We start from the raw sequence: 23,381 nt of genomic DNA on the forward strand, positions 1-23,381 counted from the left end.
ATGAATATAGTGGATGCCATTCCAGTAGTCAGGTTACATCATATGACAAAGTGAAAGGGATTTTTTTCAGATGTAATAAAGATCCCTAATCAGTTGATTTTGAATTAACCAAAGGGAATTATCCTCAGTGGGCTTGCTCTAATAAGGTGAACCTTTTAAAAAATGGCTTTAATCTTTTCTGAGTCCAGAGACCCCAAGCAGTAGAGGTTCTGTTGCTAGCTTTGAAGAAATAAGTGGCAGGAAATCTACCCCCAACTATGTTTTATCTTACACAAGTTTTGATCATGTCTCTCTCTTTAAAGAATGTTCTTTGCTTCCAATTTTTTCCACAGTCAAGGGAGTATAACTTAGTTGTTCTGGTTGTTTTGGACTTACAGAGCTATAGATGTGAATCTACATTTTAGCACTTAACTAGTGTTATGAACTTATACAGCTTAATAAACCTCTTCAAGCCTCAGTTTTTAAAGCGAATGTCATAAATTTTATCTTCCTTGTAGGGTAGTTGTGACAATTAAATGAGATAATGCATGTCAACATTATGTCACAGAGCAGGTGCTCAGTAAATCACAGCTATTAGGGTGGTTATTAAGAATTAAATTAAAACTCCTTTTTCTGATACTCAAAGTTATTTATGATTTTCAATAGGTTTTTCAGCCACATCTTTTACATCTTTCTGTAAATTTTATATGATGTCAGCACATTGATGAGCTTGAAGTCTTTGGTTATGGGGTCATTTTTGTCCATTTGTTTTTTTTTCCTTTAGAGGTTTTGTTTTGCTTTGTTTTGTTTACCTCTTGTTCTGCACCTATAAAAATTCCATTAACCTTTTTGAGGCTCTGTCCTTTTGAGCCTCCTGTCTAACTAGGACTAGGAGCCAGCTGGCACTCACAAGTATCCCTGTGTCAAAAGCTTGAGTCTGTTGTGATTTGTCAGAGGCCCCTTCTGGATTGTAGTGCCAGACAAGTTGCTATGTTGTAGCAATCCCACCTACACCCTTTCTCTTACTTTTATATCTCAACTCATAACTATTGTTTCATCTCTGTTCCTGCAGCCGTTTTTAAAAACTGTATTTAGTTTTTTAAACCTTGCTTTGACCACTAACCTGCACACATGAAAATATATTTTACTTTATACGAAGATGGGATTATCCTTACATTTCCAATTCAGCTGGCACACAAGTACTCAATACTAAGCACTCAAACAAGTATTTAAAACCTTGTTGGATGGTTAGGATTAGTTTTATTGACCTTCTTGTCAGTTTTCAGAAGAACAAAGCTAATTTTTATAATGGATGATGTCTATAAATGGTTGACTGACTTTAGGAGCATCTTGTTTCATTTAAATAATTAAATATTCTACATGGGAAGGCATCAAAGGAAGTATGTTTTATAAAGTACAACAAAATCTATAAAGCTCTTCATGGACAATTTATTTAAATGAGTATTATCTCTAGCTCACAGATGCTTCTTTGTCAGAGCAATTGCAGAGTTTCTTTGTTATAAAAAATCTTTTTACCCCAGCAATTGCATTTATAATCCTAGAAATAGTTGTGAGCTATCACCTAGTTCATACATCCGGATGACTGGATCCTTGTAATGGATTATCTATGTCTTCCTTCCTCTCTTCTAACCCTACAGTTTGATACAGACTCTCTCTACCTAGCATCGTCTTTTCTTCTCAGGTGAAAACCATTCTTCTGGAGAATGTAGATCTCAAATTGAAATTAAGTAGCTCTGCTTTCTCTTTTTCCTTTGGTGACATGGCAAAATAATTCCTAAAGAGTATGTAAATTATGTCCCTCTCTTTTCCTCATAATGTAGGTGGAGATGTCCTTTTGTCTTCAGAAATACAACTTAATTTCTTTCTGAGCACTCACCTTTTAACATTCTATTCTTAGAAGTTGTTGATAGCCTTTGATGCTCATTCTTAGCCATATTTTCTTTTATTCCATCTTCTGTTCATTTTAAATATGAGCTATCAGATTAGACTAGTTTCTTTCATAAATCCTTCAATTATATCTTAGAATTTTAGATTTCATAAAATGCTGCTTATAATATTGTGTTTAGGTTTAAACATTCTTAATATATACTAAACTCAGTGCTAAATATTTTTCATGAATTTTATGAGTTAATTCTTCCAAGAAAAAATATGTGGTCTATACTATTACTTTGCCCATTAAAAAAATTTAGGCTAAGTGATTTTCCCAGGCAGTCTGTGCTCTCTTTACTTTTCACTGGAAAACCCTGAGACTTAGAGAAGTGAAACACTTTGCTCAGTGTCATACTGAGGCTCAGTCCTACACATTTCTTGAATCTGTATTCTGAGCTTTTCCCATTTGTGCTGTAACTCCCTCCTTACCTTTGAAGTTTTTGACATTTGCTGTCTTAAAATCTTCAGCACACATCAGCTTCAGTATTTCCTTTTCACATTACAAATTCCAGGATGACATGGTAACCATTCAGTTCTTCCCCATTAGAAGATGATCCAAAACAGCGGTATCCTTTCTGTATCTTTTATTACTTAAGAGACAATATTGATAGTAAAGAACAATTGTAACCACTTTGTGCTGTGAAGGACTTCTAGTAGACATCAAGAGAACTGAGTTTTCCCCCATAATTTGCCTCTGGGCCAGTTTTGTCCTGGAGACAGTCCATTATCTTAGCACATCATAGTTCCCTGAGACTGTCAAGGAAATCAGATGTATAGACATTGAATTGTTGACTTGGGTATTATAATGGATAACTGTTTCCAGAAGAATAAACAAATCTTAAATATACCAGAAGTTTTAGGAAACATGATGGTAGTTCTACCTTTTTATACACTTTATGTAAGGTCATTTTATTCATTTAAAACTAAGTTTCAATTTGAGAACTTGACCCCAAGGATGTTAACTAATGGCAGAGATCTGCTATTTTTGATTCAACTAATGATCTCTTTTTTGGTTTTCATTATAATAAGCTTGGGAGAAATATATTACTTATTAGTAGCACCTTTTTTAGTGCCCATTCATTTTTTAGAAAATAAATACAGAAGCATAATAGGATACTCAAATAATTGCATAAACACTGTACTAAGTGAAATGTGGCTATGTTGCTGAAATTAAGCTGTTCTGGCTAAGCAAGAGGCAATGTCAAGTGGTGATAGTTTGAAACATTTGTTGAACCATTTACATTGTCTAAATTCAAACCATAAATGTAAATTCAGGGGTAATGATATGTAATTAAGAAAACCAGGGCTGCTATTATATTTTAGAAAGTTGTTAACTATAACTTTCATTTAATTAAACAGGCTTTAGCATATTGCCACTATTACCCTCTCACTTTATTTTCACCCAAATGGATTTACTATGCTTCTAGTGTCAGGTTTAAAAATTTTCACTAAGATAATACCTTATTTATCACTGGGATTTTTCCTTTCCTTTTATATTTAATCTATTTCTTTGTAGAAGAAATTCCCTTTGGTTGCTATATTCTTGACATGAATTTTATCAAATTTCAGAAAAAGTTATTGGTTACTTTCTTATATTAAAATATCAAATTCACCTTTGTTATCTGTCTTAGTCACCAGAAATTTCTGTTTATTTATAGCATACAGAAATTGTTATCTAAGACAACAGAAAATTATGTTTACTTGAACAACTGCAATTAATTTAGTAAATGAAGAGTTTATTGGAAGGGATTGGCTAATTAACACTTAGAATCAGATGAGAAGCTGAGGCTTTGGAGTGTCTGGAAAGGAAGCACCCAGGAAGCCATGAACTGAAAGGCTGCTCTCTGCTTTCTCTAAGGTCATAGGCTACTCACTTAGAGATTAAGCCTGTGCCTTCTAAAGGAGCCTAAGCAATGAACCATTCTCAGAATGAAGAGATCAAGGATCCCATGGGATGTTTGTTCATTACTGTTAAATAAATACTTTTTGCTGTTGTAGTTCATTTTTCACATTTTCATGCACTCCCACAAATTATCAAGCAGGCATAAAGCCATCTATATAGTAGATGCTAAATAAATATGTTGAGTTAAAAAATGTTATTATTCACTTTTAGAGCATTGTCATGCATTCCTTCTTGGATATAAAAGAGATGTGAGAGTGACATCTGCCCCTCTATTGACAGATTGTGCACATCAGGATTTCCCTGGGTGGGACTGACTTGATACTTTATCTTTGTGCTTTCTGCAGACTGTAATTTTCCACCTAATGCATGAAAATCTTAGATGATCAACTAACATGAGTACAGGACAATGACCTTCTGATTAGTGTTCTTTAAAAACCAACCAAGCTGCCTGATTTGGAAAGAAATTTTTTAGAAAAATAATTGAACAGTTCAAATTAATTAAAGGTTTGAATTAAGGAAATCTTAGAGTAGATTTCATTTTAAACTTTTTATACAAATTACAATTATATCTGTGTGCCAGAACCTTAATGCATTAAAATCCTGGAGCAAACAGCAGAAGTTCCTTGGCAAAATCATCCTATACCAAGATTTCCGAAGCTCTTGCCTGGGACTTCTCATTCCCCTTATTGTTCCTGACCAGATTTGGTTTTTGGCACCCCAATACTTGGATCTGCTTTTCTCTCCACATCTTAGGAAGTCTTTTCTGATCTCCATCCAAGCTTCTTCAATCCCATTACCAACAAATGCAATTTGGTTGTCTAGTATCTGTCCTTCAATATCTCTTAGTGTGTGTGCCCTTGTGAAAATATTATCTGTTGACTCTGCTACAAGATTTAGCTCCACCCCTCATGATACACACTAAGACTGATTCCCAATCACATATTCCTATAAAGATCTTGTTTCCTTTTGTTAGGGTACAGTATTAATCACCTATATATTTCTTAGCATGGGTCCTTGGGTCTTATGTAATGAAGAGACATGACTCATTTGTTATTGTAATCATCCGTGGCAGAGTTGCCATATTATTTCTTGCCTACACTAGAAAAATTCTTGAGAGTAAAAGTAAGCACCATTCATAATTGATCTGTAATAACAGGTGCACACTAGACTCACCCTGGTCTAACAGGAACTGTTGTCATCATAATAATTATGATTATCTGTTTTCTCATTTCTCTCCTGAGATTTACTAATTTTCCTTTATATTCTTAAGTCTCTCTCTGATTTTGCTAAGTTCTGGAAATGAGCCATTTAAAAAATAAATTAGGGATGTATTTTAATGGAGATGGTCTTTAAAATCAAACAAACATCCTAAGAACCTTAACTTTCAAAACACTTTGATATTTTACAACTTGTGTGCTAGGGATACTTTTATTTCTAAAGTAAGAAATGAATTACATTGTCAGAAGGACTTACCCTCTTTTTTCTTTATTTATAAAAAATTTACCAGTTTTTTTAATATTAGATGGCATTAGGTTTTTAGGTTTTCTGTGGCTTGGTCCAGAATGCCCACTTTTAAGTTCTGTTGTAGAAACACACATTGAAAATTGACTAAGTAGTTTGGCTGTTTTTATGCAAATTTTCAAGTTTCTAAGTTTTGGATAATTTTATATATGTACACACAAATATATTTACATATATGTATAATATATATTTACATATGTGTACACATATGTATATTAAATGCCAGGATTAATATTTAAAATACCTCAAAAACCATCTCATCCCTTGGTTCTTTCCCTTTGTGGCATATCAGAATTCTAATTTAAGTAGTCTTGGATGGGACCCAGAAAGAGGCACGTAAAAAAAAAAAAAAACCTCAGGTGATTCTAATGAGCAGCCAGCACTGAGGATCTGATTAAATTCAACCCTTCATTTTACATGTGAGAATATAGAGGTCCTCTTACTTCAGCTGTCACTGTGGGTTAACAATCCAAATATCCCTGTAAATAGCTAGATGCTTTTAAAAGGGCTCTGTGAAAGTGACATCACCTTCTTTATTTAGAACTGATCATAATTTTTATGGTTCCAACAGATGTCTTAGTTTCTTGAATTATCCTTTCACGTCATGGGGTCTCTAAAGCACTTGCCAAAGAAGCCAGAGGGTATGTCTCTTTTTCTGTTCTCCAGGTATTATAGCATATTTTAGCTCTTTATTTCTTGCCAGTATGTTTGCTTGAGTTTCTTCATTTATCTTTTGTCCACTGAAGTTTATCCTCTAACATTTTAGATTATGAGAATTGTACTGCTAAAGAAAGAGCCTGCAGGTTCAAAAATATTTCTCTTTTGTCTTGAGTGATTATTTAGCTTAGATGTCAGCAAATTATGACCCATGGGCCAAATCCAGCAGACTGTTTTTACAAATAAAGTTTTATTGGAATTTAATCATGCCTTTTTATTTAACTAATGTCTATGGCTGCTTCACAACCACAGAATTGAGTAGTTGTGACTCAGAGACAGTATGATCCACAAAGTTGAAAACATTTACCATCTGATTCTTTACTAAAAAGGTTCTCTGACCTCTTGTTTAGCTAGTTAAAAAAATCTTTGGACTCCAAGATATTTGTAGCCATTGCTCCTCTATCCCATAAAGTTAAAAGCTGTGGAGTTTTCAACTAGATTCCCATTGACACTTTTATTTTATTACCCACATTCAAGACCTTGTCTTTTTTCCTGGGGGCACCCAACAGATTCTTCAACTCTGGAACCTAATATTTTCTCAGTTGCAACTATCCCACATCATCTTTTCTCGATATACTATACATTTGATTTTTTATTTTTGTTTATTTTTAATGATATTTTGATTGAATATAGAATTGGACATCTATAATCCAAAGATGTTAAATATCCCCATTTTATTTAACTTTGGTGAGCTTCTAATGTTCTTCTTTGCATTTATTTTATTTTGCTTACTTTTGTAGCACTTTTTTAATAGTATTTTTAGTAACATTTATTCATCCTTTCCCTGGCTCTTGTATCTTTGCTTCAAGATTGTTAAAAGTTTTTATTAAGTTCTTTGATTATATGGAAATATGCCTAATCATAATTTTATCTGCCTTATGGCAACATTTTTGCTCTGTCAAAATTCATTTTTTTATGTGGCAATTGTTTTGTCTGTATATTTCCTTTCTTTGCTTGGGACATCTTTTTTTTTGGGGGGGGGGTATGAACCAGGAAGCTTTATTTACACAGTAAAAGTAACAAGCAAATTCCTGAGACTAGAGCAGCTCTAGTGCAAGACAGTTATGGCCTGCGCAGGGAGGACAGGCTGCGGTGGATGGTGGTGGGGGACAGACCCAGCACCCTCTGTATACTGTGGCCTTGCCCCAGCAGGGGCCTGGCCCAGCAATTCACTGCTCGCCACACTTCCTGAAGCTCTGCAACACCAACACCGCGGGGCCGGTCGGGAAAAAGCACAACCCTAGCACAGACCAGATGCCACCTGTCACCCGAACCCCGGACATTGCCTTCACGTACTGACATCACAATTCATTTGCCAACAAGACTATGCTAGAAGGTCAGACTATCCTACCTAGGCTACAAGAGCTCCATTTCGGTCTGTAATTTTTTAAAGAAAAAACATCTCTAAAGAGGCATGGTTTCCCCTGGCTGGCACCATGGAAGGGACGTGACTGCAGCATGGCTGAGGTGGGGTGTCACGCCATGGCCTGCACACGGTAGTGTGCCCTCCAGGGCTCCCCGAGCCCCGGCACCTGGCTGGGTGGCACCATCCCAGGTGGTGATGTCACAGGCGCTCGTGGTTCAGCTGACCACCCCTGGCCACAGAGCACATGTGCCTTTAACCTTCGGCGGGAATGGGCGCAGGATCCTGGGGTGTGCGGACTGCTATGGAAGCTTGCTGGGGCAGGCAGTGCCTTGAATGCACCTCAGCCACATCCAAGCGTGGAAAATCACCCCCCTCTGCATTAGGAGACCCTACTGAAAACTGGGGTTTGTTTTCTTTTTAATGTGGACTTTTCCTTTATTGAAATTTTCTTTCAGCATACAAATTCACAAAACTTTCTGCTACAAAAATTTTGTTGAAAAGTAAGGCTTTCTGAGGATGCAAATCCGTATGTATGGTCAGAACAAACTCCCTGGGGACCTGCATGCATCTGCCCATGGACTCTGGGCCAGGCTGCGGCCCACCACCTGCGAATAAGGCAAGAGGGTGTGCGGTCATGTAAACAGTGAGGCTGCAGCCCTGAACCCAGGCCTGGTGCTCAGGCAGACGGCAGCTCCTGTCAGTCCAGTGGCCTTTTCAGTGAGTGGGGTGTGCCACATGACAGGAAGCCCCTCTTCCCACCAGCCTTGCTGGAGCCCAGCCCTGCTCTCATCCTTTGGGGCCTTCTGAGCAGGCAGGCAACCGGGCACAGCCCACCTTCCAGGTCCTGCACTTCTTCTGCCTCTGTGTGGAGGCTGGAATCACACACAGGCCTGATGAAGGTAAGGCTCCTGCTGCTGCTGTTGCTGGCCACCATGCTGGTGGGAGGGACACCCACCACCCTTGAGGACAACCACAGGGGGGCCAGATGGAGCCTCCCAGGTAAACCTCCCTCCCAACAGCTCCAAGATAGAGAGTCTGGGGCCAGTGGAGTAGGGCACAGGAAAGGCCTTTGAGCTATGTAGCTGCTAAGAAAACAGGGGGGCACCTTCTAGGTGGAGCCTGCTCTGCCCAATCATAGGCAACCACAATCCAACTGAAGGCCTTCTTTCAAGCAAGGACACCTGCCATCTCCTCCCCTAACTGCAGCTAACTGCTGCTATCATGAGCTTAGGCCAGGGGCTTTGGTAGGACAGAATAGTCAGGAGGAATGAGGAGACTGGAAAGGGCCAAACCTTATCCTGGGATAGGGTCATTTCTGCCTGGAAGTGGCTTGGGGGGAGGTGGGAAGGATGAGGCTGTGACTCAGCAAACTCCACTGCTTGCCTTTCTGCCATCAGGCCTAGGGTAGGGGCAGGCAGGATGTGAGGACAGGCCACCCCCCTACAGCCCTATGACACACACTTTCCACCAGGTGCCTCCTGTCCTGGCCCTAAGGAAAGGCAGCTGGGAGCCACTCCCTGACTTAACGTTGGCTGGCCCTTTGTGGGGGAAAGGAGTGAGAACCCTGCCTCTGCCTTCCACAGGAAGTGTGTGTTCCAGGGTGGCCACCGTTGGCATGGCCACTCCAGATACTAGAACTTCCCATCCTGGACTTTCTGGGGACAGGAGGCTCTGGCATGTGCTCTCCTTGGTCTCTTGACAACTACCCACCACCTCTAGGGCTTCTCTGAGAAGACAAGGCCTCAAGGCTGGCCATATAGGGATCAGGCACGATGCCCTTGTCCACTGAGCCACGACTCTCTGGTTTGGCTTTCCAGCGCCTCCGGTAGGAGTGACAGCAAACCCCCTCACACCCCCACACACACACTGCCCCACCCAGTGCCACCATTGCGCTGGCCAGCCTGAGACTGCCACAGGGCTCTGAGGGCCATTGGGGTAGGGGCTTCCTGCAAGCATCCTGTGGCTGATTTGATGCCAACTATACAACAGAATTTGAGCCACCACCCTTTGGGTGTAAGTAAAAAGTGAAGGTTTAAACAAAGTTTCCCAAACAGGGTCTTTCTTTAGGAGAAAGGTGAGAACCATAGGACTCGACCTGCAGAAGTGAGGCGTTCGCTCATCCATGAAGATGAGCAAAGGCAAAGTGACTACAAAAGTGCCCGTGATCATGTCGGTGATCTTGCGAGAACATGTCAGCTATTTTTAGCCTTATGGGAAAATGAGCCACTTGCTCACAAGCCAGCCCACTTGCTCTTGTCTGTGAAAGATGCCAAGTTTGCTAAAAGCCAGATTCCCAGAGTGCAGAGCCTGTGGGGTCTGCAAGGCGGGCTAGGGAGCTGCCTGAGTGCAAATCCTTGGGGAGCGGTGCCAGGAGTGAGGAGCCACGAAGCAACCGAAGCAAGCTGGGCCATGACTGGGCCTGCCCTGGAGGGGCGGCACCCAGCCTGGGCTCCCACAGTGGACAGATGTCTTGAGGCGGGCAGTGCACATGGATTAAAGCCAGAGTGCCCATGAACACATGAGAATGTGCTAGAAATACTGCAGGGGTTTACAGACCCCCATCCCAGGCCCCATGGAATGGCCAGCTCGTAGCTCCTGACTCCTGAGGACACTTCTAAGAGGCCATGCTTGTGTCATGTACCACTGCCCTCACCTGAATGAGGGAATGGGAGCCATGAGGAAGCCTGCCACGGCAGCCCCTGCGGCAGTGGAGCGCGGGGAGGCTCTCCAGGTCGCAGATGGGGTGAGTGGGTGTCTCTTCTGGCCAACAGATCCACCATCCCCATCCAGCGTGGACGGCCTCTAACAAGCACCCAGAGTTGGTCCCTGGCCTTGAGCATGAACATGGCTTCCCTGCTCGGGGGCCATACCAGCCCCCACATGTGGGATTAAGGCCAAGCGGCTCTGGTGTTTCTACGGGAGGGGGTGTCTCCCGAACCTTCCCAGACCTGGGGCGGGGAGACCTGGGAGAGAAGGCATGGAATAAACTGAGTAAAAGAAGCTGTGGGCCAACTCCCAGAGTGAACCTGAGTGAGGCCAAGAAGGACCAGGACATGGCCCAACGGATCCTGGCCCCAGCCCATGCCTGGCTCCCAGCGTCCCCACCCAAGGGATGCAGCACAGGCCCAGCCCTCTCCAACACCCCCAAGAAACAAGGCGGAAAAGACCAAACCAAAAAGCAGCTCTGTGGGCTACAGCAGTTCCGTGGACCTGGTGGCTGACGTGCTTGACAGCTGGGGAGACTGACACGTCCCACTAGAGGCAGGGCCAGGTCACCTTCACAGAACGTGGGGAGGTGGTGGGCAATCTCCCTGGGACCCATCACCTCTCAGGAAGCTTTTGTCAGGCCCAGGAGCTGGGCTCGCCCTGCGAATGTCCACCGAACACCCAGAGGGGGGCCCATTGATTCTAAAGCACCCCCATCCTGGACCAGAGCCCAGGGTGCCCTCAGTTCTTCTCTATCTGCTCGATGTCCAACTCGCCATCCAGGGAGCAGAGACTGTTCCTGGCAGCTCCGCGGTCCCTCCAGGCTGTGGCCAACTCCCCCTTTCTGTTGCAATCTTCATCCAGGGCACAGCCATCTGACTCCTCGCAAGACAGGTCCTCCTGGAAGGTGAGGTGATCGTCAAAGGAGTGGGGAGGAGACTCAGGGACGGGGTCCCAGCAGGGGTCCTGCCCCCTGGGCTGGAGGCTGAGGCGGAGAGCAGGGTGGTCCAGGACCAGGTGCTGCTGACATGGAGGGCGAAGGGGCTCTGGGGGCTGCAGTCCTCCATCCCTGTACTCAGGCAGCTGAGGCTGCTGAAGGTCTGACAGTTCTGTGCCATCTTGGCAAGGTCTAGGGATGGCCTCTGCTCCTGCACTTCTTCAGGGCGCCGCCGTTTTATACCAACTTTCTTGTCATTAAGGACACATGGCTGGGAGCGGCTGCGGGCGAGCCCACTGGAGCGTCTAGCCAGCTCTGGTGTTGAGGCAGGTGTGCTGTTGGCTGAGGGTGGACAGTATTCCGCGAAGGAAAACTGTTCATGTGAGCAGGAGAGGGACCGCTGCAGGTCTAGCCCGCCCCCTCCTGTGGGGTGCAGGTCGGGCGTCCAAGTGTCACCTGCCTGTCCACAGGAGGCCAAGCCTGGTGCCACTTGGCAGGGTTATCCCCCAAAGCGGTGGTGCAATACCGCCTGGTGGCAGGGTGAGGAAAGCCCATTGGCCCGGGCAGGGAGGCTAAAGCTGGAGCTCCTCTGCATGGTGCTGATGCCATTGGAGTAGCGCTGGACGCTGCCCCGGCTGTAGCACCGTCTCTTCTCCACAGGTGTCCAAACTTTGGACCCCAAGGGCCGCCATGACGTCCGGCAGCTGGACATCTCATCAGAAAAGGACAGTGACCGGCATTGGCGCTTGGTGGGGGGTGCTGAGGGGCTCCCGTTGTGGTCACTGATGCTGAGGTCTTTGATCAGGCTGGTCACTGCACAGGCAGTCACAGCCTCCTGATGCCACAGTGACACTGACACTTTTCAGGCAGGCATTCCCAGATGCTGGCACTCGGCTGGTCAACCTGAAGAGGGCACTTCCTGTCCAGGTCTCGCCATCTGTCATTTTCCATAATTCCACAAGAGAAAAGGGTAGGTCCTTGACTCATCTTCTTTGGCGTGTGCAGTTCAGGGCTGAAGGTCCTGCATGCTATGGAATCAGTTCCCTGGTTGGCAAGGCTTCTCCTCAGGATCATCACCATGGTAAGGACCTCAGGCACTGGGCTGCATCCCAGAGTAGGCACAAGCCGTCTTCAGGTGGGCAGACCTGGGCAGCCTTGATGCCTGGACAACCCCAGGGGAAGGACATCAGCAGAAAGAGTTCCCCATCGGCCTCTCACCCTTGGAATGGGGCTGAGTACAGCCAACTCCTGTGCGCAGCGGGGCTCTCCGGGAGCGGGCCCCGCACCGTCACTGCTGGCGCTCTCCAAGTCGTCCCGGCTGCTCGCCGCGCGTCTGCCGCGCGCACGCTCTCCTGCCGGTGCTGAGCGCTTTGTACGGTGCAGCTCCCGGGGAGGAGGAAATCGACTTGTCACTTCCTGAACTGTTTGCAACTCGTCCCTTTAACCCGCCCAGGCCAGGCCGCCTGCGCCCGCCGCCGCCTCGGGGCAGACCAACCGCGTCTGCGTGAACTCAGCCCAGCGCTCTGCGGGCAGCGTCCCGGGCCCGGCGCGCGGCGGCGGCCGCGGCGGCATGCAGGAGCCTGGCGGCGTTCGGCGGCGTTCGGCGGCGTGCGGCGGCGTGCGGCGGCGTGCGGCGGCGTGCGGCGGCGTGCGAGTGTGGGACATCTTAATGTATTTTGTGTACTGGTTCCTTTGTAGTAACTACTTATTTTTGAATATGTTCTTTCCGACACCTGTTTGCAGGAGAGAAGACAAGGTTGTGCTTCTGAGCTGTGAAGCTTTTTATCTGGTTTGCAATCATGGCAGAAATTATTAATTACATTCTTTAACATACATTTCTCCCTTCTATAACAACAGATACCAATTCTACTCATTGTCATTATGCCCAGATAAAACTCTAAAATTCCCAGCTTTTCTTACTGCTGGTTATGGCCATGTGACTAAACTCTGTCCAAAAATACATAAGTGTTGATTGTGGCTTCAAGGTAAGCACCTTCAGAGTAGGAAGGGGATGGGGTCTTCTTTTTCATCTATCCAAAAGTGCTCCAAAAGTTATTAGGTGACTGTGTGGTGATCAGGAACATGGAAACCACATGAGTATCAGCGCAGAATGTTAGGAGCTGTTTCTTTGATGACAAACTCAATCATCATACAAATCATTTTCTTGAAATTTTTCGATGACAGAAAATAGTCATCTATCATTCTAAGGCTTCTTTTGGTTGTTATATAGGTAAACCTAATCTTAACTAATATGGTAATAAGATTTATAACACAGGATTGAGTGAGTGTAAGTGTGTGTACAGATAATTAATTGGACTTTACTTTTTCACTGTTAACCAAAGGGGTCAGCTTGAATCTTTCTTCATTCTGCACCATCTCACCAACAGGTTGTTTTCTGTTGAGATGTCTGTGTGGTTCTTTCTGCAGCCCCAGATTCCTTACTTCTCTGAGTGCCAAATGAGGACCAAAGAAGTTTCAACTACAAGCTTGAATGTTCCAACATCATTGTTTAGACAAGGAATCATCAGCTGCTCTTCTTGGGTTCTCCCGCATCTCAGGAGAATAGGTGTTCTGCAGGCTTTGTCTGAGCTCTGTGTTTTCAGGTGGGTCTTGGCTTTATCTTCCTGTGGGCCTCTCTACTCATCTCTATATTGGGCAATTCCCTCCCTCCTCGTATATATTGGTTCAGATTTAGTTTTCCTAGTATTGTCAAAGACATAGTTTCCATTTTGATTTGTTTTCTGCCTGTTGTAGCAAGGTGACTTTGGAGAAGAAAAGGGGTACAGATGTATTTCCTCGACCATTTTAAAATCAGAAGTCTCCTTAGTTTGTTTTAAAAATAATAATATTTAAAATTGAACAGAATATATGCTCATCAATCAATAGTGACTACTCTCTTTTAAAAAACATCTTTATTTCTTTATGTGGTGCTGAAGATCAAACTCAGTATCTCACACATATGAGGCAAGCACTCTACCACTGAGCCACAATCCCAGCCCAATAGTGTCTACTGTTAACATTTTAAAGAATGTTTTTTCACCAAATTTTCTCATTTTCTCTCAATCTTGTTATCTAACTAGAGTGATAGAAAATACTTATATATGTGTAATATATATATAATAGGTAATATATATATATATATATATATATATATATATATATATATATATTCATTATATAATAGGTGATATTTATATATATCACTTATTTAATTTTGGGGAACATGATCTAGAATATACTTAATCTACAACAATATTTTAATTATTTGTTGGCATTCCACAAGATGGATATACTAAAAGTTATTAACCAATTCCCTAGTTTGAGATATTAATTTTTTACCCATTGGCTATGATAAGTAATTCTGCAATGTACATCTTTTTTTTTCTTAAGAAACAACAAACTAAGGGTGCCTTATTTTTTACATTCTTCGGAAATTTTTGTACAGTGAAATTTCTGCTCAGGTCAGATGATCATTCATTATGATTTAGTAACTGATTATTAGGTTCTTATTATTATTCAAGGTCAGTGAGGAGGCAGGATGGTAAAGAGAGCCCTGGAACTCAGTAATTATGTCATCCTCATCACTAGAGTAGAGGCTATGTTCCTCAGCTTACTAGCAGACCCAGACTGAAGCTTTTTATATAAACATAGGCAAAAAAGGCCCCAGAGTTTTAAGGACTAGGAACCCTCCCCTGCTGGGGATTCCTAACATCATAAGACCTAATAGTCTTCTCTACTTCCTATTAGGATTTAAAAAAAAACATTTTTTTAAACCAGCTTTAGAGCTATAAAATAGATGAAAAATATTACAGAATTACCTTCTATTCCTTACCATATGTCCTTTAAGACTAATGTCTTAGCCATAATATAATTGTTAAGAACACTATGTTAACATTGGTAACTTTGGAAACTAAACTACATGCCTTCTATGAATTTAACCAATTTTTCCATTAATGTTCTTTTTAAATAGTAGAGGCCCAGGACAATTCCATATAATATTTACTTTCATTTCTCCTTATTCTATTCCAGCCTGTAATAGTTTCTCAGTCTTTCCTCATCTTTTGTGACATTCACTCATTTGATTAATACTGCTCCCTTACTTTGTAGAATGCCATTCCATTGGGATGTGTCTGATATTTTCTCATGATTAGATTGAGGCTGTTTGTTTTTGGTGACAATACTTCAAGAATGATATTATAACTTTCTCAGTGTGTCATATTGAGTTCATGATATTGACATGTCTTATTGCTGGTCATGTTTACCTTTCTCAGTTGATTAAGTTGGTGTCTGACCATTTTCTCCCCTATAAAATTATTGCAATTGATAAGTATCCTGGGTAACATACTTCCAGACTATGCAAACACTATTTCTCTTCAAAATATTGCCCAGTAATTTTAGTATCCATTGGTGGATCTTGCCTTCAATAATTATTATTGTGATGTATATCTAATGGTAATTCTGTATTTTTTCTTTCCTTCTATGTTTATCAATTGGAACTTGTGTGAAAGAGGTCTTGCTTTTCCCTCATTTATTTATTTGATTATATATTATATCATTATGAACATATGGATATTTATTTTATTCTTTGGATTAAAAGCATGTATACAAGGTTATTTTTTATTTAGCCTCCAAGTTGCCTATCATGACATTATCTTTCATACTCACTTAGATTAGTTCTTCATATATTAGCATTATTATCCCTTTGTGCCATCTATGTTGTGAATCTTTTGTCTCTGTCAGTTGCTTTTTGATTTTTCATTATTGTGGTTTTGTTATACAAAGCGTTCAAAGACATTTATACAGTGAAATTTATCAATCTTGCTTTTTGTTGATTCTGGATTTTGAATTATTCTTAGAAAGCTTTTCCTACACTAAGTTTAAAGAAGAATTTACTCCATAGCTGCTTCTTGTATTTGTAATGTTTTATTTTTTTTAAAATTCAGATCCCTAATTCATTTGAAACTTATTTATATGGTTGATGTAAGATATGGATCTAATTTTATCTTCCTTCAAATGACTATTGCTTTAAACATTCTATCATCCTCTGTGCTCCTATGTGATAGAGTGCAGAGGAAATAAAATCATGTTTGTGGCTCCTGACAGCATTCCCTATCCAGATGTTGGGTTGTATTGTTGTGGTGCTGGTGTGTGTTTTTAATAATACCATGTAACTGTTTAAAAACAATTTCGTTTTTGATCAAGTCCCAATCTGCCAGGCTGTTCTCTCTTCCTAACTGTGGAAAAATGAGACAGTTACTTGAACATTTGTTGGGTAAGTAAAGCAATCCGTTTCTTCTGTTACTATGTAGCCAGAGTTTTTGTGAACATTTGGGGTCTGTTTGGAAGAGGGGGTCTTGGCTACAACAGCTGGGGTCTTCATTAGCAGGAACAAAATAAGAGCTTTTAAAAAGAATCTGGAGTTCAGGGGACTCTTTGAATCCACTGTTTTTCCTAATAACCTGCAACTAGGAGGGAAGATTTCACTTCCTGTTTACCCTCAGCCAGGGTAGAAATGTTTAGGGCATTGTCACTTGCTTCTGCACCTTTAACTGGGTTTGTTTGAATTTTAGGACTCTGGGTAGGAGGTCTGGTTGTTGTTAGTTAATGCAACTGCTTGTTCTTAGAGACACAGAGCCCTACAAACATGGGGGGTGGGGAGCTAACTGGTGGTGTGCGTGTGGGGGTGGGGGTGTTAGTACTTAGTTTTAGGGTTACTTAAACGTAGTGCAAAATCCCATCCACCACCAAACTTGATTTCATTCAGGACTCAACTGACCAACAGAGTTGGCCTTTTTCCACACCTGACCCACACATCTGTAAGCATGCTGGCCTGACTTGGCTTTATTTGTCTTTTTCTACTTTTCCCCTGATCTCTGGATGCTGTAGCTAGAATTTAAAAGTGAAAAAAAAATTCAACTTTTGCTTAGCGTTACCTTTAGAATTCCCTTGGAAATTCATTCCATACATTTCCAGCTGGGAGACCAATTCAGCAGGATTTTAAGTGCTAGAAATATATTCAGTATCTGTGTTATGCCAACTTGTCATAAGTCAGTTAATCTGTTTTTCTTTTTAAAGTAGTGTCCAGCCACCCAACTTTTGACACCAGTTGGATAAAGGTGCATTGAATAAGGAGAAATGCACCAGATTCTAAGTTGAAGTCTAAGTGGGCCAGCATCTTAGAGTCAAAGCGCAGAGTTTGGTGATATTTTATATGGAATAGCACCCCCCCCACATCAGACACTTAGCTATTTTCTTTGTTCTTATCTCCTTGCTCTAAATGGAAATTTCATACTGAGCTTTTCGTGGTCTCCCTAGAAGCAATGTCTAATCACAAGATGCCTGGTTTGGTGCCTTCAGTGTTTGCATAATACTGTGTTTGTTGGGCTGCAAGGAGACTTAAGGGCAGAGCATTTGTCCTCTAAAAGCTTGCATTAAAATGGCTCCCACAGGCTTAGAAAGCTAAGACCTGTTTTCAAGTGTGCTGCCCCTGCAACTTCCCAGGCCCTGGATCAAGCTGGTCACTTTTCCTCTGGTACTGTGGCCATCACCAAGCATGGGTCAGTAAAAAGTTAATTGCTTTTCAAAGTAGCCCTTATTTCCCAGTTCCTAAAGGGAAGGAATGTCTGTGTTGCAACAGGACGAGGTAGAGACAGCAGTGTGGGCCCACAGAGCAGCCCAATGGGCTTCCTCTCTCTTGCTCTTGAACCAATAGACTGGGAGGAAGGGTTAAAGATTGACAATTGCAGTGGCCGGACTGAGAAGGGGTGTTCTGGAAATTTCTACTATCATCTTTGTTCCTTTCAGGAAAAGCAGCTCCCCAGGCTGAAGAGTCCTACATTCCATTCCTCGGGCATCCCCCTTCATCTCATCTTTCTTCTCTCATCAAGGTAGAATGTTCTTCTGCCACATTGGTAAATTGCAGAGGGAGGAAGAGAATGATGGGCTGTTTTCCTTTTTTCTTCTGCCTCCTCAATCCCCAAAGAGAATGACAGCTGCAAGGAACAAACACAGACACACTGGAACATTTGATTCCTTTTTTTCCCCTCCAAGACCCTCCAGGATGGATGCACTTTCTGCTTTGGGAAATTAAGTGGTATTAATGTGGGGGAGAGAGAGGGGGAAGCAACGGCTTTTATTAGCTCCACAAAATGGTCAGTGTTCAGTTTGTAACTAGGAATTAATTATATATAATCACTCAGTAAACTTTCTTCAGAGTTTTTCTAATTGCTGAGCATGAACATAGTGAGGCCGTTGGAGCCAATTCCAGCTACTTTTATAATTAACAGCTCAAAGATTTGAGTGGGAAATAAAGAAACAATGAGGGCCTCTAGGTTATATATTAGGGATGAAAACAATAGTTATTTTTCTTTCTTTCTTGTAACCCCTTTTCTTTTAAACAAAACATCCCCCTTTTCTTTTCCTGGGAGAGCCAGTAGGGATCTTAGAAGGATAAGATCCAGTCACTCTTTAGAAAGTTGGGTGACAGTAACCTAGCAAAACCTGCAGGCAGGGGTGGGTTTTGGAAGGACCAGCCACTTCCAATGGGTGACCTTCTTTGTTTCTTCGGCCTTCTCTCCCTTTCTCTCCTCTGGCAGAGGCAGGCAAACATTTGTCAGCCCTGGATCTTGTTTTGCCTCTGGTTGACCCTGAAAAGAAAGATACATTCAAGGGGGCTTTCCCCACCCTGCAGCAGAGACCTGAAAGCAGGCCTGTTTAGAGGCCAAAAGTTGTTCTTAAAATGCACAAACAAGTAAGGATTCACCCTTGGCCTCAGGTTGCTGCACTGGGGCTGCCCTCCCCCCCTTCTCTCCTTACAGACAAACCAGCAGGTGGTGGCCACGCCAGCTCTGCAGCCTGAGTCTGCCAGGCTGGCCCTCCCCATCACTGTCACCTACCTACTGGCTGGCACTGAGCCAGTGCCCCCCTGGATTGGCCCTGGGCTCTGTGCCCTCTTTCTCCCCTGGAGCAAAAAAGCAGTCACCTTGAAACTCCTCATTCCCAGCTCTGGAAGAATCCTGAGGCCAATTCTCAGACCTTAACAGTAAATGACATTATCCACCATGAGGCTATTAGTTTGGCCTCTGAAAACGGGTTTTGCAAAACCTATTGTTCATTTTACCTAACTTGCAGGATGGATGCAGAGCTGGCCGCCCTGCACTGAGAAGGGAGAGTGGGCTTCTTCCCACTCCCACCTCGCCCCCTCCCCCAACCTGCTCCCTGGGAACATTTCCTGTTTGCACAGACACCTGTCTGTCTGCCAGTGTGATTCCTAACCTTCCACCCATCTAGTTGCAGGGCAAGAAGGCCCCATCCCAGAGCCTCCTGTTAAGGCTCAGAATCTGAAAGGGAAGGCTTTTCCTCAGGAACCTATGATTTCACAAACTCTCTCTCCGTCATTGCAGGTTCTTTTTTTTTTTTTTTTTTTTTTAAGCTTCTAAACATTGGGTTGTTGGTGTCCTTTGTTCGAGCTTTTCCTGGTTCTGATATTAGGAAGGTGGCTTTGAAACTAGCAGGGCTGCTTAGACACAGGTTCAGCTATTGAACACACTGCTACCATTTTAGCTTCAATCCAGGAATGAGGCAGTGTTGCCAGACACCATTTTTAAGAATCCTGCATAAATACCTTAGCCACCCATGACCATTGTGTTATTGTATGTTAGTGAGGTGTTTAAATTTAGCAGGCTGCTCTCTTCTGACAAAAACCATTTGTGACAACATGTCAGTTGTTTCTTTGGTGATTTGGGTCACTGGCTCCTCTACAGATGCTCTGTAAATTAAATTGTTAATGGGGTCCAATATCTGAATGCTAAATGTGTTAATATCCTGATTTAAACCCAGACCTGCCTCCTCCTCCTTCTCTACTGGGACTAGTTAGTAGAGGCCCAGAGCTCCTGTAATTTAATCCTGAGCTATCATCTTTTCCTTTCTGACTGCCGCCCATCCTGAACTCTCCTCCCAGCAAACCTGGGGCTCTTCTAAACACGTATCCATCCTACACTGGTGTTCCAGGCCCAAGCCGCCTTTCTGGACTCTTTTTTGCCTTGTCACTGTCTCAGATGGCCTGACACAGACAGGACGTTCTTCTCTAGCCTTCTTCCTGCCCTGGCTTGAGTCTTCCCAATGGAAAATTTCAGCCCTGTCAGTTGGTGATGCACCTCAATTGCATTCTGAGTGGTGGCTGAGTGGAAAGTTCTAGCACCTCAAGCCCTTCTTAACACCTATAAACTCACGACTTCACTTCTTCCCTGGGCTTGGCTTGGGAGGTGGTATGGGGGGAAAATCTGGAATGGCCCAAGTTCCAGCGGAGAGGGAGAGAAAGTTCTGGAAGACTTTCTAGCTAAGGGTGCTTGCTTACCTTCATTCTCTCCCCATCCCTGACTCTTGGCAGGGTCTTTCCTCATTCCACTTTTGTGGGGGAGGATAATTAGTCATAGCTCCAGAGGGAGCCAAGCCTTTTCTACAAGGATGCACCATGGGGGGATGGGGGGTGCATACACCCCTAATTTGTGGAGTCGATGCTGATTGTTGGAATTGTTTTGCAACCAGCTGTTTCTTCTTCTAGTTGGTCTGGACATATTTTACTACTTTGTAATTTAACCTATATCTTCCCCCCCCCCCCTTGTGTTCCTGCCTCATTAGAGAATTGTAAGTTTTTTGTTTTTATGGTTTTTTTTGGGGGGTGGGGACGGTCTGGGAAATACTCACTGCAGAGTTTAGAGATGAGAACTCTGGAAACTCTGCCAATGCTTCCAGTTGCCTGACTATTAACCCAGTGCTGGCAGTGAGAAGCTTGTTTACTTGAAGGCTGGGTTCTCATGAGCCCAAAGGAGTAGGTTGTAATTGTGTATCCAAAAAGATTTTCTTCTTTGCATACCCAATAGCATGACAATTAGAATAGTAATTTGACTTAAAGAACCATCTAGTGTTTTAAAGGAGTCCTTTAGGAACCTTAACACTGTGAAATCAGGTTTGTTCTTTCCCCTATGGTGGAGAAGGAAGGGGGCTTGTCTTACTGATGGGCTGTGGCTAGGCTTCTCAGTGGCTGCCCCCAGGCAGGTTCTATCCCTCCTAAACATGAACATAATTTGCTCTATTTCAGCTTGGCTGAAGAGGAAATAAAAACAAAACAGGAGGTGGTAGAGGTTATGGATATTTCTACTTGCTCCAAAGGTGAGTAAAATTCTTGCATTATCTATTTCTGCGCAAAGGAAGGAATGGGGGTTTCTTTTTATTGTTGGGGAGCCGTGAAGGGTGACCCTCTGAGCTGGCATTGCAACAGTCCATGAATTGTGAAATGTGGACCCTTTAAGTTAGGCTGAACCTAACTTCTGGAGAAATCTTTTCATTATCTTTCCCCTGCATGTATGCATAGGTGTACCTACTTGTCAGGAATTGTCCCGACATTAGGTTTTGGGCATGTGTTGGGCCTGGAGATGGGCAGTTGCTGCTGGCTTCCTGATTTTAGCAACAGGCCTCTTTGGGATCTCAGAAGTGGGATGAAGTTGGCCTGGTACCTTGGGAAATGGTGGTCTTGGGTCAGAGATGAGAAGGAAGATCTGGGCTTTCTGGAATACTGGGGGCAGTGTTTGCATTTAGGGCAAATTGTGGCACATTAGGGCACATCCAGTTTGTTTGTTCAGGGTGTGAGCAGACTCCTCCACCCGTGACTGAGGGATTGGTACTCCTCAGCTAGTCTGTGAGACTCACAGGCCTCTGCAGAGGGAGCAGGTCCTCACTTCTTCCTCATTGTGCTTTTAGAAGTGAGCTGTTGAGTCCTTTTTATGTCTGGTTGATAAAAATGCTTGCCCCTAAATTTAATGGCTGTACCAGTGTTTTTATTCCCTTAGCACCTCCCTGAGTGCTTTCTCTGTGTGCAGGGAGGTGGGAGGGGCTGCAGAGAGGGCGCTTACAGATTATTCCAGAAGGATATTCTCATCTGGCCAGAGGATCACAACAAGTGACTCCCTAAAGGCTCCTGAAACAACAACAAAAAAAATGTTTTGAGGATTTTTATAAAGCATCATGTCTGTCTGTCTCTCTCTCTCACACACACACAGACGCACACACATGCACGCACACACACACACACACACACACACACACACATACACACATACACTTATTTACTCATTTTTTGCAGTACTGGGGTGTGACCAGGGCCTTGTTCATGACAGACAAGCACTTGACCACTGAGCTGCATCCCCAGCTCTTTTTATTTTGGGACAGGGTATTTGCTAAGCTGCCCATGCTGGCCTTGAACTTGGTGATCCTCCTGCCTCAGCTTCCCTAGTGACTGTGATGACAGGTCAGCATGGCATTTTGGGCCCAGCAGAGGCTCAGATCACCAGCAAGGCTGGACTGGCTGGGGGTGGCTTGTGCTGGGGAATAGGGAGAGGTCGCAGCTCTGTCCTGTGCAGGGCCATCAGATTCCATTGTTGGGGAGAGTCACTGCAAGGAGTAACTTATGCAGAGGAAGTGCCTTACCAGAGTCATGTTTGGAGACAGTTGTGCCCCTCGCCTGCTTGTGGCCAGTGCAGTGAGCCTAGAGCGTTGTGGTGGCCTTTGTCCTTGCTCTGCTGCTTGCTGTCTGTGTCTGATCTGCTGTTTTCTTATTGTGAAAGGGGTGCTGAGTTTGAAACAAAGGCTCCTTCTTCCCCCACAACTATAAAAATGGCACTGTGTCTATGAAGTGCTTATGAAGGCTTGGCCCATACCTGGCTCCTTCTCTTGATGAATTACTCTAATCTTTTGTCTTTGTGGTGCAGGGCTTGCGCATGTTAGGCAGGTGCTTTGCCACTGAGCCTCACCATATCCCCTTTGGTTTCTAATTAATTAATTATTATTATTTTTTGTATTGGGGATTAAATCAGGGGTGCTCAATTACTAAGCCACATCCCCAGCCCTTTTTAATATTTTATTTAGAGACAGGGTATCCCTGAGTTGTTTAGGGTCTCATTAAGTTCCTGAAGCTGGCTTTGAATCCGTGATCCTCTTGCCTCAACCTCCCAAGCTGTTGGGATTTCAGGTGTGTGCCACTGTGCCCAGCTGATTTTTTTTTTTTTTGAGACAGGGTCTTGTTAAGTTTGAGCTTGTGACCCTCCTGCCTCAGCTTCCCAGGAGGCTGGGGTTGTAGGCGAATGCCTTTGTGCTCAGCTGCCAGTACCCATCTGAGGTGGGAGCTGTCATTTCTCCTTGCAGATGAGGAACCTGAGGCTCCAGATGGTGGGGTCTCCTGGGTGGTCAGCAGCACAGCAGGATTGAACTGAGACTGGAGCCAAGGAGGTGCCTCCATCCTGGATGTG

At 43.4% G+C, this 23,381-nt stretch overlaps 2 pseudogenes; one reads left to right on the top strand and one right to left on the bottom strand.

The window, feature by feature from the left end:
- Positions 1-10,883: 10,883 nt before the first annotated feature.
- LOC143640675 (protein FAM53B pseudogene) lies at positions 10,884-12,315 on the bottom strand (annotated as a pseudogene).
- Positions 12,305-23,381, top strand: part of LOC143390270 (MYND-type zinc finger-containing chromatin reader ZMYND8-like) — an 86,286-nt pseudogene continuing 75,209 nt past the window's right edge.

Source organism: Callospermophilus lateralis, unplaced genomic scaffold (genome assembly GCF_048772815.1).
Source record: "Callospermophilus lateralis isolate mCalLat2 unplaced genomic scaffold, mCalLat2.hap1 Scaffold_52, whole genome shotgun sequence".
Taxonomy (NCBI): Eukaryota; Metazoa; Chordata; class Mammalia; order Rodentia; family Sciuridae; genus Callospermophilus; species Callospermophilus lateralis.